The sequence below is a fragment of the Pteropus alecto genome, unplaced genomic scaffold (genome assembly GCF_000325575.1).
Source record: "Pteropus alecto unplaced genomic scaffold, ASM32557v1 scaffold138, whole genome shotgun sequence".
Taxonomy (NCBI): domain Eukaryota; kingdom Metazoa; phylum Chordata; class Mammalia; order Chiroptera; family Pteropodidae; genus Pteropus; species Pteropus alecto.
This window is the reverse complement of record NW_006441525.1, coordinates 1841846-1854569: the sequence shown is the minus strand read 5'-3', so window position 1 is coordinate 1854569 and position 12724 is coordinate 1841846. Positions and strand designations below refer to the sequence as shown.

The 12724-nt window shown below is 37.1% G+C and overlaps 1 protein-coding gene across 21 annotated transcripts in view; it reads left to right on the top strand.

The window, feature by feature from the left end:
- The first annotated feature begins 2738 nt into the window (after positions 1 to 2738).
- Positions 2739 to 12724, top strand: part of CUNH9orf3 (chromosome unknown C9orf3 homolog) — a 335956-nt gene continuing 325970 nt past the window's right edge. For all 21 annotated transcript variants that reach the window (XR_003048420.1, XR_003048423.1, XR_001517531.2 and 18 more), the window contains exon 1: positions 2739 to 2809. The gene's annotated coding sequence lies outside the window, so the exon portion shown is untranslated. The remainder of the gene's footprint in view (positions 2810 to 12724) is intronic.

The following is a 12724-nucleotide window of genomic DNA, read 5'->3' as shown; positions in this document are numbered from 1 at the left end:
GATGATTGAATAAAGAAGTGGTGGTACATATATACAACATAGAAGCAACTGAAATGTCCTATGATAGATGATTGAATAAAGAAGCGGTGGTACATATATACAATGGAATATTACTCAGCCATAAGAAGAGATGAAATACTGCCATTTGAGACAACATGACGGACCTCGAGATAATCATGCTAACCGAAACAAGCCAGACAGAAAGGTTGAAAATCACATGATATCACTTATATGTGGGATATAAACCTAAAAGCAACAAATGAGCAGGACAAACAAATAGAGACTCATGGATATAGACTATAGACTAGTGGTTACCAGAGGACTATAGCATAGTGCTTACTAGTTGGGTGGAGGAGGAGGGGGGAGGTAGATGGGGTAAAGACGGTAAAATATAGGGGGTAGGGGGAGGGTGAAGTGGGTAAAGGGGATCAAATATATGGTAGCTGAAAGAAACTGGACTTTGGATGGTAAACACACAATAGAATATACATCTGTATATTGTGTGATAATGTACATCTGAAAATTATATAATTGTATTAACCAATGTTGCCTCAGTAAACTTAATTAAAAAAAAACACAAACAATTCTAGGCAACTATTATGACATATACGGTTGCTTTATAAAACAGAATTTTACAAGTGGAACAGATCTTAGGAATCACCTTGTTCAATCCTCTCATTTTACAAGTGAGAAAACTGAGTTGTGAAAAGGTTAAATGACTTGTTCAAAGAGATAATGAATGTTTGAGCAAAGACAGTGATTAGTAAGGATGGAGGCAACTGGCAGATGTGATAAGTATTGAGTTCAAGATCAGGATGTTTTGGTTGGACAGTAGGAAAGGCAAAGGGATGAGTCTGGGATGATCCTGGATCATCTTGGGCAACTGAGTAGATACTGATAATGTTAACTGAGACAAAGAATATTTGAATAGGTTAGGTTTGAGAAAGGGAGTAGACAACAAGTTCAGTTTTTGTCAAGTTTGGGACACCAACTGGACATTTAAATGGAAGTTGAGAATTTCAATAAGAAAGTTTTAAAAGTTTTGGGTGGAGAGACATACTTGGGAGTTATCACTTTATAGGTTGTAGTCATATGAACGTACACAAAGTCACCACCCTGGGAAAATATCCACTAAGGAGGCAAAGTTGTGGCCTGCAGGTGTGTGTGTGTGTGTGTGTGTGTGTGTCTGTGTGTGTGTCTGTGTGTGTGTCTGTGTGTGGGTCCAAAACAAAAGTTTAACAAAATTTGAATTAGTGACCAATGTTTAAAATTTGGAAGATTTCATGTAAGTATCAGTATACTGATTTCTCTTTAAAAAATGAGAGGATCTGATATCATAGGATTAGCATTCCTGGTGGACAAAAAATTAACTAGAGCTGAGTAGGGAGACCATGAACTCCAGTTCTCTATAGTCTCTATCCATGAGCTTCATTCTTTTGTGTTCATTGCCTGGGCACTGCAGAGGTTTGGATTTACGGACTCTGATGTAGCATAAGATCAAACGGGGAAAGACTTCAGGAAAAAGAAAAGAAAGAGGAGCCCCTTCATGGAAACTGAGGAGAGATGGTCAGAAAGGTAAAAGGAGAACCAAGAGGGCTTGGTAAGAATGGGATTCAAAGGAGGAGGAGCAAATCTTATGAAATATTAGGAATTGCTTTAGCTATATTATCTAGCTATTTGCCCAGGCCTAAAATTTAGCAGTCATTTTTCGCACCTTTCTTTTCCTTATCACCCTTATCTAATCTATCTCCATGTCTGTAATATCCACTTCCAGATTATTTCTTATATTTGTCCATTTATCTCCATCATTTCTTAACGATCATTGCAAGAACAACTGTTTTTTCTTTATCCTTTCTTGCCTTCCAATAGCACACAGTATATTCAGCAGCCAGGCTAATCTTATAAAACCAGAGCTTGTCACCTACGTGTTTAGAACTCTTTACTGACTTCCCATTACAGTTAAAAGAAAATCATGCTCCTTATAATAATCCAGAAAATCCCTGCAAGATCAGGACCCTCCTTGCCTTGTTGATCTTATCCTCCATCTTCCCCTAGCCTGCTTTCTTACTTTCTCAAGGGCATCACATTCTGTCCCCTCCGCACAGCTTTCAAACATGTTGATCCTTCACGTTGAAACTTCTTGATTCATCTTCCTCCAGTTCTTTACAGAGCCAGTTTCTCTCCTGAGTTCAATGAGCTCCTCGGAGGGCACTTCTTTGACATCTCAAACTAAAGGGGCACCCTCCCACCTTTAGTTTTTCAGCAACTGATTTTCCTTCCACACACTTATATTCTCTAAGAGAGCATATGAATTTGTTGAGACATTCAGTTGCTTTCTCTATTAGAAGATAATCTCCGTGAGGCTAGGCACAGGGTCTGTTTCGTTCTCCGTCGTACGTCAGATTCTGAGTGCTTGCCTGGTACGTAGGACTTTAATAAATTGCGGTGGAATGAATGAGTATGTAAACAGTCGTATACAGCAGAGGCGGAGCAAAAAATGGAAACGTGCACTTTTGTATTTCAATAATATTTTTCTTAAGTGCCCACGACATTTTGCAATTAGAAGTAGTTTGTTGGGTAACAGGGTAACTCTACGAAACCCCAAACTAGCGAAGGTGCTCGTGTTGTTCCTGTCTGCGCCTGCGCAGACCTCCCCGCAACTACCCAGCCTCACTCTTCCCAAGAGGGCGGGCCAGGCAGACTGCGGTCCCGGCGCGCGTGGATGACGTCACTTGGCGCGTGCCCCCGGTAGCCCGTAGTAACCCCGAGTCTGCGGAAGTGGAGACCGTTGGGCGGGCAGCTGAGACAGGTAACCTGTGCGATCTCTATTGAGTCCTTGCTTTCTTCAACTCCGGCGCCGGGTTCCCGGTGGGGACAGCGGCATCCCGTTTTGAAAGCAACCGGGAGCTCGCCCCTACCCTCATCTTTTTTTCGGTTCGGGGTCCCTATTCCCTTTCAGTCGCCCCAGACTCCTAGGGGCTGAACCTGTTCTGCAGACTAGGCTGAAGGGGCCACTTTCCTCTGCCTCCGCTTTCGGGGTGGCTATGGCCTCCTTCTCTCCTCTCTCTGGCGGCACAGACCCTTTCTCAGCCCGCAGTTGCCATCTCCTTCCTCTCTTGCCTCCAGGCCCATCTCACCCTCCTCTCTGTGTTCCTAGCCTCACAGGGCTCATCTGTCTTGTTTAAAGGGACAAAACAGTTTCCGATTCTGTTCATTTCCACTTGCAGCGAAACCCATCCACACCGTCCCCCACCCCCGCAACACTGCCTCCCTTCCCCCAATATCCGTACTGGGAGCACCACGTTTTGAGTATTGATGTGCCTATACAGCATTCGTTCTCTCTCAGTCTGGAGTTTTGCTCAGTAACGCATGTATTTGTTGGGCAAGGGGGTGGTGCAGTAATGTCAAAATCTGTTGTGATAATAAATGATCCACATGAGATCCAATCGACTGTTGAGATGGATGGAACAGTTGTAACATGTTATTAAAATGTTCCTTGTTCCTGGATTTCTTTTCGGTTTTCAAGCAATGATAATTACCCTTGCAAAGGTAACCGTCAAAATAAATACATGCAGAACCCCAGTAGGAATGTTGAAACGGTCGAAAAATAATAGGATTCATATTGTTGATAAAGGAATACAGGTTATTATAAAACCAAGGATAGTTGTGGGAGGAGAATCAGAATTCTGAAATCTTTGATCTCATTGATGGTTTGGTTTTGTATTGTACTTTTTAGTACGATTCACTTTTGAATAGGGCATATATTTCATAGAGTTATGAGAAGCCTACCGAAAGACTTGCTAATCGATACGAATTGGTTCTTATATTTGGGAGACAAAGTAGAATAAGCTTAGGAAATAATAGTAGTCAGTCACTCATTATTGACCATCTGCTATATCCCAGGGACTGTGTTCAACACTTTGCATGTGTTCACTCCTTTTCAACCTCGTGAGTTAGGAATTACTATCATTTTAATTTACAGAGAAGGAAACTGAGACTCAGTTATTTGAAATTAACTTGTCAAATAGTCATAGTAACTAAATAATGAAGCCAAGTTTTAAATTCAGGTTTGTGTATGACTTCAAAGCCTATACTTAAAAAAAAACCTGTTAATTATCAAATTCTAGTCTTTTTATAATAATTACACATAATTCTATGAGTTTGTTCACGTATCTATCCAAGGTATTTGACACTTTCTAATATCTTTAGTATTAGGTTCTCATTCCTGGAATTCAAACACCTGGAAAGCGTAATTTGTGATTCTCCAACACACACAGCACCACTACCACCACTACCACCGTCACTACCGTCCTTATCTTTAAGAATAAGATAAAGGCAAATAACATTGCTTTGCATAGCCCTTTGGTTTGGAGCCCTTAGGGAATGAGTAATTTTAGGTAGTTGAAAGTTTTACACCTTTAGAATTGAAAATCATATTTTGACTGTTTTGGATGGAAGAATTTTAAGTGCACTAAACAATTCTTTCTTAAACACTTAAGTATACTGAACATATTTTAACCTTCCTTAATTCTCAGAGTAGTTATCACAAATGTCATTTATTGTCCTGTGTTGTAATATGATGATTTCCTCAGAGCTTTCATTATATTTGATTCCCAAACTGTTTTGCATTTTGAGTTTACCTGTGAAACTTTGTGTTGTCCAATTCTTTAATGTCACCAAGAGATAGTTAACCATTGCAATGATAAGAGACCAGGGAAACACACTTCCAGGATTTAAGTTCTAGCTCTGCCACATACTAGGAAGACAATGGGCCAGGGCAAGGTAGTTGACCCCCTCTACACCTAAGTTTCCTCATTTGTAAAATGGGAATAATAATACTTTTCTCAGAAGATTGTTATGAGGATAAAATGAGTTAGTATATATAAAGAGCTTAGAACAAAACAGGCATATTGTAAGAGCAAGGTAAGTGTTTGCTAATGTTATTGCTAGTCTGATTTTGGCCTTCGATTCTTTGGAAATTGCATTTTAGTTCTTTGAAATTTGTTATTCTGTGAATGATATTTGATATACGGTAATTACCAGTTTACTAGAGAATTAAATTATCCTAACTGGAATCCTTTGTCCTTAGCCATTCTGGGAATATGTTGATTTATTAAAGTCACTTTTATTGTGTTTTTATAATGCTATATACCTTTTTATAATGCTATATACCTTTCTCTTGGGATGTTTGGAATAGAGATATCGAATATTTCACTTTATTATATGTATCAAAATAATGGACTTTTAATTTTTGTTTGAATTTGGGGGATAGTTCAGTGGTTTAAATTCTGGTTTACCAATCCATGGGAACCCTCTCTACTTTTGAATTGAATATCAGTTGTTTACACATCCATGTATGGCACCCTTACAGGTGTACTTTTGTACTCATGTTATCATGATTCTTTGTGGAGAAGTACCTCCTTGTAAAACCACCATTATACATAGGCCACACAGAAAGACATCTCTTCAGTATAGTTCTCTATCCTTCTCTCTCCCTTCAAAAGGTAAAACAAAACAAAACAAAACAACTCTATCAACAGTGAAATAATGTTTCTTATGAAATTTACAAGGTTGGTACCCATTTCAGGCATGTATGTTAAACCAGGGCCAGTTAAGAGTTGATACTGACTCCTTTGGTGTCCATAGTTAGGAACTTGAGAATAAGTGATCTGTTCTTTATTTTAATACCATTAAGGCTGATACTCATGTTAAAACTTCTTGTTGAAAATATAGGTTATATTTTTTTAAAGTTTTTTTTTGTTGTTGTAGTAATTTAATATTTTAACCATTTGTAAGTGTACAATTCATTGGCATTATTAAGAACATTCACAGTGTTTTTTAATTATCACCATTATTCATTTCCAGAATTTTTAATCATCCAAAACAGAAACTCTGTACCGATTAAGTAAAACTCCCCATTCCCCTCACATTCCCCCCAAATCCGCTCCCTGCTCCAGCTCCTGGTAACCCCTATTCTACTTTCTGTCTCTGAATTTGCCTATTCTAGTTACTTCATATAAGTGTAATTATACACTGTCTTTTTGTGTCCAGTTTATTTCACTTGGTATGTTTTCAGGCTTCATCCATGTATCAGAATTTCATTTCTTTTTATGGCTCAATAATATTCCATTGTATGTGTATATAATATTCTATACTTTTGATGCATGTTAAATTATGCTTTTTAATTTTTTCATTTATTTATTTTTAAATTTATTTACACTTAAAAACAAAAAAAAAATTCTCCTAGTCCCCACCCTCTGCCACTGGCAGCCACCAATTGTTCTCTGTATCTGTGAGCTTGTTTTTTTTTAAAAAAATTTATTTATTTTTAGATTCCACATGTAAGAGAGATCGTATGGTTTTGTCTTTCTCTATCTGACTTATTTCACTTAACATAATTCCCTTGATTCCCATCCATGTTGTTGCAAATGGCAAGATTTCATTCTTTTTTTATGGCTGAATAATTTTCCATTGTGTGTGTGTGTAAATATCTATATCTATCTATCTATCTATCTATCTATCTATCTATATAGAGATATATATCTATATATTTATTTATTTATTTATCAATTTCTTTATCCATTCATCTGTCAATGGTTACTTAGGTTGTTTCCCTATCGTGGCTATTGTAAATAATGCTGCAATGAATACGGCACTGAATTCCTCTTCTTCTAATAAATACCCAGAAGTGGAATTACTGGATCATATGGTAGTTGTATTTTTAATTTTATAAGGAACTTTCATAGTGGCTGCACCAATTTACATTCCCACCAACAGTGCACAAGGATTCTCTTTTCTCCACATCTTCACCCACACTTATTATTTGTAGTCTTTTTGATAATAACCATTCTAACAAGTGTGAGGATATCTCATTGTGACTTTGGTTTGCATTTCCTTGATGATTAAAAATGTTGAGCATCTTTTCATGTCCCTGTTGGTATCTGCATTTCCTTTGGAAAAATGTCTATTCATATATTCTGCCCATTTTTAAATCAGACTTTCGTTTGTTTTTGCTATTGAGTTATATGAATTCTTTATATAGTTTGGATATTAACCCTTATCAGATATGTGATTCGCAAATATTTTCTCTCATTCAGTAGGTTGCCTTTTCATTATGTTGATAGTTTTCTTTGCTGTTCAGAAGCTTTTTAGTTTGATATAGTCCCACTTGTTTATTTTTACTTTTGTTGCTTTTGCTTTTATGTCAGTTTAAAAAAAAGAAAAACATTACCAAGACCTGTGTCAAAGAGCTTAGCACCTGTGTTTTTTTCTAGGCATTTTATGGTTTCTGGTCTTATGTTTAGGTCTTTATTTTGAGTAAATTTTTATATATGGTAGAAAATAATGGTCCAGTTTCATTCTTTTGTATGTGGCTGTCCAGTTTTCCCAGCACCATTTATTGAAGAGACTGTCCTTTCCCCATTGTGTGTTCTTGGCTCCTTTGTCATAAATTAATTGGCTATATATGTGTGGGTTTGTTTCAGGGCTCTTTATTCTGTTCCCTTCATCTATGTGTCTGTTTTTATGTGAATTATGCCTCTTTGTACTTTTCATTTGCTGTGAACTTAATACTTGGTGATTTGATTTGACTATGAGCCACTAGCTGAAATAATACCCGGTAACAATGTTAAACTGAAATCTGAGCATACATTATAGTGTTATTTTTTGTTCCTCACCTAACATTTAGTCTAAAAATAGTAAGGAAAAAATAATGACAACATTACTTAGTATTTCTATAGTGTTTACAGTATGGTAGGCATTATTCTAAGCACTTTACCTTCGAAGTAGATTACTGTTCTGTTTTACAGATGAAGAAACTGAGGCACAAGAAATTAAATGAATTGTTAAAATTTTAAGGCTGGAAGATGGTGAAATTGGGATTTGAATCTGGGCTTTGTGGCTCCAGAGTTGATTTATTCTGAGTTTTGAGTTGACCCTTAGATCAATATCAACTTTGCAGTGTAAATTGTTTTACCTGCCACACTCTTCTTATATCTTCTCCTTTTATATAATCTTTAAAACGGAACAGTACTTCTGAGCTTAGTAGGCAATGGAAGAGCAACTGAACCCAAACTGATGAAAGGGTAACAGGTGCCTCTCATTTGATTTGGGTGATAGCATTTTAATGGAATTCAGACTACATTTTCACAGCTGAGTTCAGATTATCTTTCTCTGGGAGCCTTGTCTTTTACAAGGAGATCCTGGAATTTTTTATGATCTCATATTGCATATATATCATGTGGGTGTTCAACTTTAGATATTGTACAGTTCCCACACTACTGTTCTGTGGGTAGAAAGAGCTTTTTGTTCACAATGTTGTTATTGACTGTCACAATAGTTTATGGCACACTTATTTTATTACTAACTCAGTACTCTGTGCTGCTTGATTTCTGAAGAAATTATTTTGAAATAGTATTTATATATACATATAGTCAATTCCATTATGATTTTTTCTTGACTTATTTTTGTGCTTACATTTTATTTCTCTGACATTTGCAAGTGATGATTTAGTTTTTTGAAACTGAAGGGAATCAGGATATGCTTGAGATATATTTTGGCAGCAAAGGAGACATCAGTTAGTTTCTTTGGCACTAATAATATCTTGTGTATGTAGCAAGTATGTCACATATTTAGAGGTATGAACTGTTTGAATAATGTCTGGTAGAAATATAACTATAGAATGAATGTTAGGGTTCTAAGGGTCCTTAGATATATCTCTTTTACCCTTTATTCAGCAGTTGGGAATCTGAAGTCTGGGGTAATTAAATTATTTGCTTATATTCATAGAGTATTATAATCCATTAGAAAAAAAAAGAATACCAAAGTTCTGTGTTGTTTTGAATCATAGTTCATTGTATTCGTGTAGCATCCTTACTTGTAGGAGGGGACTCCCAAGATTTTTACTCATCTGTACTTAATTATTATTCTTATAATAATGTGTTCTGAACAAGAGATATCACCTAAATTAGATAGTTTGCAGAGAAAACGACCTCATATTAGAGATCCAAGAGACACTTAGTTTAAATTGACAGGATTTTGCAGTTGTTTATCTGTAGATGAGAGTAAGAAATCTGTGATGATCCCCAGGATTCTAGCATGGGTAACTGGATAGATGATGCTGTCATTCACTGAGAAACCTAGAAGAGATACGGGCAGCACATATGGATTTAAAGTAGATAGAACATGGATCGCATAGACATGTGAAAAAGATTGAAGGTAGAGCTACAGGATACACCAACATCTAAGAAGTGGGAGAAAGAAAGGTCCAAAAGGTGTGAAGATATAGAGGAGAAAAAGATATTAGAAATACCAAAAGAGGAGAGAATTTTAAGAATGGTATGGTAATTTGTGTTAATGCTCCAATATTAAGGGCTGGAAGAACCTACTGAAGTTGATAACTAAGAAGTCATTTGCCTCCCCTGTGGAGTTTTAGTGGCATAGAATGGATGTGAGTAGTGAGTAGTGTACTGAGAGGGAGATGGAGTAATAAGGATAGAAAGTGAAAACAGTTCTTTTAAGGAATTTGACTGTGAGGAGAGACAGAAAATTTAGTGGCAGTAGGGACGGGTTTGGGTTCATTTGTGTTTTTTTCCCTCCTAAGAAGAGACTGAGACATTCACTTATTTCTGAGATAAAAAGAGCTGAGAAAGAGGAAGAAGTTGAGGTAGAAGATTTAGGGGGCCGGATGTTCGATGAAGAAAGACCCCAGAAAAGGCCAGAGAGGGACGATATCCAGAGCATAGGCAGTGATCAGGGTATGCTGGAAAAGAGGGGACAGTCCTTCTATTCTCCTAGGAGAGGGATGGGGAGAAGAGTAAGGATAGATGTAAATAAGTTCATAGGATGGGGAAAGAATATGTGGAAGTTCTCATTTGATGGTAGCAAAATGTAGCAGGTAAATTGTTGATATTGAATGTTGATTTGGTAGGGTGGGGATTGAGGGGAAAGGTAACTATTGAGTGACTATTTTAAAATAGTCACTGAGGGGAGAGGACAGGAGTTAAGGGGGTGACTAGAGAGAGATATGAAGGGTTGCCTGCCTGGTAATGCTGAGAGTCACACTGAGGTTGGAATCTGTAAATATGTAGTGTCAGCCATTTTCGTGGTGTGTGATATTTGTTGAGCTCAGTACACCAAGTTTAGAAATAGAAATTTGGATGATTCAATTGGTTGAGGGTTAGGTTTTGAGGTTTAGGCTCTAGCATCTTAAACTAGAAATGGGTTGCTCTTTCCAAACCATGAAAATGTACATTCATGTTAGGTATGAAAGCGTGTCAGAAGACAACATTTTGCCAGAAGTTGAACTTTAAAAAAGCCTTAGCGGTACATCCCATAGGTTGCTCTCTGGTGGCAAATGACACTAAACAATCTGTGTACTCGGTCGGCAACCACACTCAGTACTTGGACAAATTAAGATTGTTCAGTGGTCACATTGGAGCAAATGGATGCCCAAAGGACTTCAACTATCATTTGTAACAAATCTTTTGATTCGGGACATGGCCTAACATCTTTTCTAATAAAGAGAGTGTTTTAGGTCCTGGAAATACCATTATTACAGTATATGCAGTGCTTAGTCATATTCTTACAATGATTTCAAAAAGTCATATGTTTTATACTACATGGTAAAATATTAATGTTATATGGTATTTGCAACATTTAACCAGCTTATGGCTCACACTTTAAAAACATCCTTTCATATTGATGTAGTTCTGTATCAGTTCTCCAGGTTTATGCTTTTTCCTTAAGCATATTATCAAAGTCTCAAAGAAAAAAATGTTTAACCTTACTTTTTAAACTATCTAATTAACATGGTCCCCAAATTGTCAGTTATATGTTCAAATTTAAAAGATAATTAAGCTCTTGAAGAACTTCTAAAGATATTTAAGCTATATCAAATTCATTTTCTTATCTTGCTCCCATATGCTTTTTAGTTTCTAAGAATTTGTTGAAATTTCTTTTTATGAGAAGGATGAACTTCATACATGTTGAATTCACTATTTAGAATCTTATACTGGGAATATATTTTAAACCTTGATGAGTTGGATTTGAAAGCCATTTGGAGAGTATGGGGTGCCTAATTGTAGTGTGGAAATTCTGGACCTATCTGAAAAAAGAAATCTGTGTATTTCTTACCATGAAAGACTGGAATGTAAATACTGATAACCGAATGCTTCCTATATTTCTAAGAATCTTTGAGTTTATGCTTGACCTCATTTTGCCTCTGGATGCAGCACTACTTCTGAGTTTGTACAGCTTTAGCCTTGTGACAGTCACCAAATAAATCACTAAATATTGGTAGCCTGTCTTGATTTCTGGCTAAAGGAAGTGTTGTTCCTTAAGACAAGAACAAAAGGACCTCTTGCCCTTCCTAAGTATATAGTTTCCTATAGAGACAGAAAGGTTGTCCGTGAAGAGTAGGAAGTAGGTGGTGTAAGGTCACACAGAGGCCAGGGATTGGAGGAGGGTTAGAAAGGGTGTTTATTCCTGGAGTTGCAAAGAAAGGACGAACTTATCAACCATACTACAAGTTTCGCATGATGAGAACTTTTTGAAGATACTAAGCAGCACGAGTCCTACACAGGAAGCCCTACAGCATGTGGTTAGAGCATTTGCCAGACAGAGCCATTTTTTTAGCATCATCGAACTCCACAGTGAATCATAAATAGTGCTGGTTGGAAGAACACAGATTAAGCCCATGGTTCTCGAAGTCTGATCTTTGGACCAGCAGTGCCAGAATCACCTGGAACTTGTTAGAAATACAAATTCTTGGAGCCCAGTAGTCTGTTTTAACAAGATCTTTAGATGATTCTACACGCACATCAAGTTTGAAAACCACTGGCCCAGGCAATTCAAAGTGATTGAGAACCACTTTGCCTAATTGTGGCAGAGTCACGATGTTGAGAAAAAAATGAGTAAAAACTTCATTGCATGCTGCAACATTCTTTAATCTTTATGTAGGTTTGGTGTTCCTCTTACAGAGCGTGCTGTGCTTCAGAAAAAATACTGGTATCTTCACTATAGATACGAATAATGGGTAACACTGTGCTTGTAAGGTGGAGAATCTCCCCCGTTCATGGCTGCAACCCACACTGGAATCTAAATTCTGCTAGACTGTTATGGAAGGAAACTTTCACCTTGTCTCTTTTTTTCATTTTAAATATTTATTCTTTGATGGTTTTTTTTTTTTTGTATTTTATATATGCAGTGACGTGTGAGAATTCTATTTTCATGGCTCTGTGATAGCAAGAGTTGGTTCAAGTAGCTAAGTGGTTCAGAAACATTAGCGTGTATAAGAATTACCCGAACATCTTGTTTAATGTGAATTAATGACCCCTATCCCTGGAGATGCTGCTTTAGTAGAACTGACATAGTGTATTTTTAACAAGCACCACTCCCACCAGCCGGCCCCTCCCCAGTTGATTCTAGTGTATGTGATCCTTTGACCACAGGATAACTATAGGCAGAAGTAGTTGTTCCCTCTTTGTGATGGGAGAAGGAAGTAGAAAGAGGGTTATTAAAATTCTGATATCTTCAGTGTGGTTTTTTCTTTGATGCTAGGTTTTGTGTAGTGACATCCTCCATCAGCAGTTGCAGGTAAGCTCCCTTAGGAAGCTGTTTCAAACCACCCATGATACTAATAGTTCAAAATGAAATTTAACCCCTATTTCCTTTAGACAGAAGGAACAGGTGTGGTAGAGCTCAGACTCTGTCTCTGTATGACAGT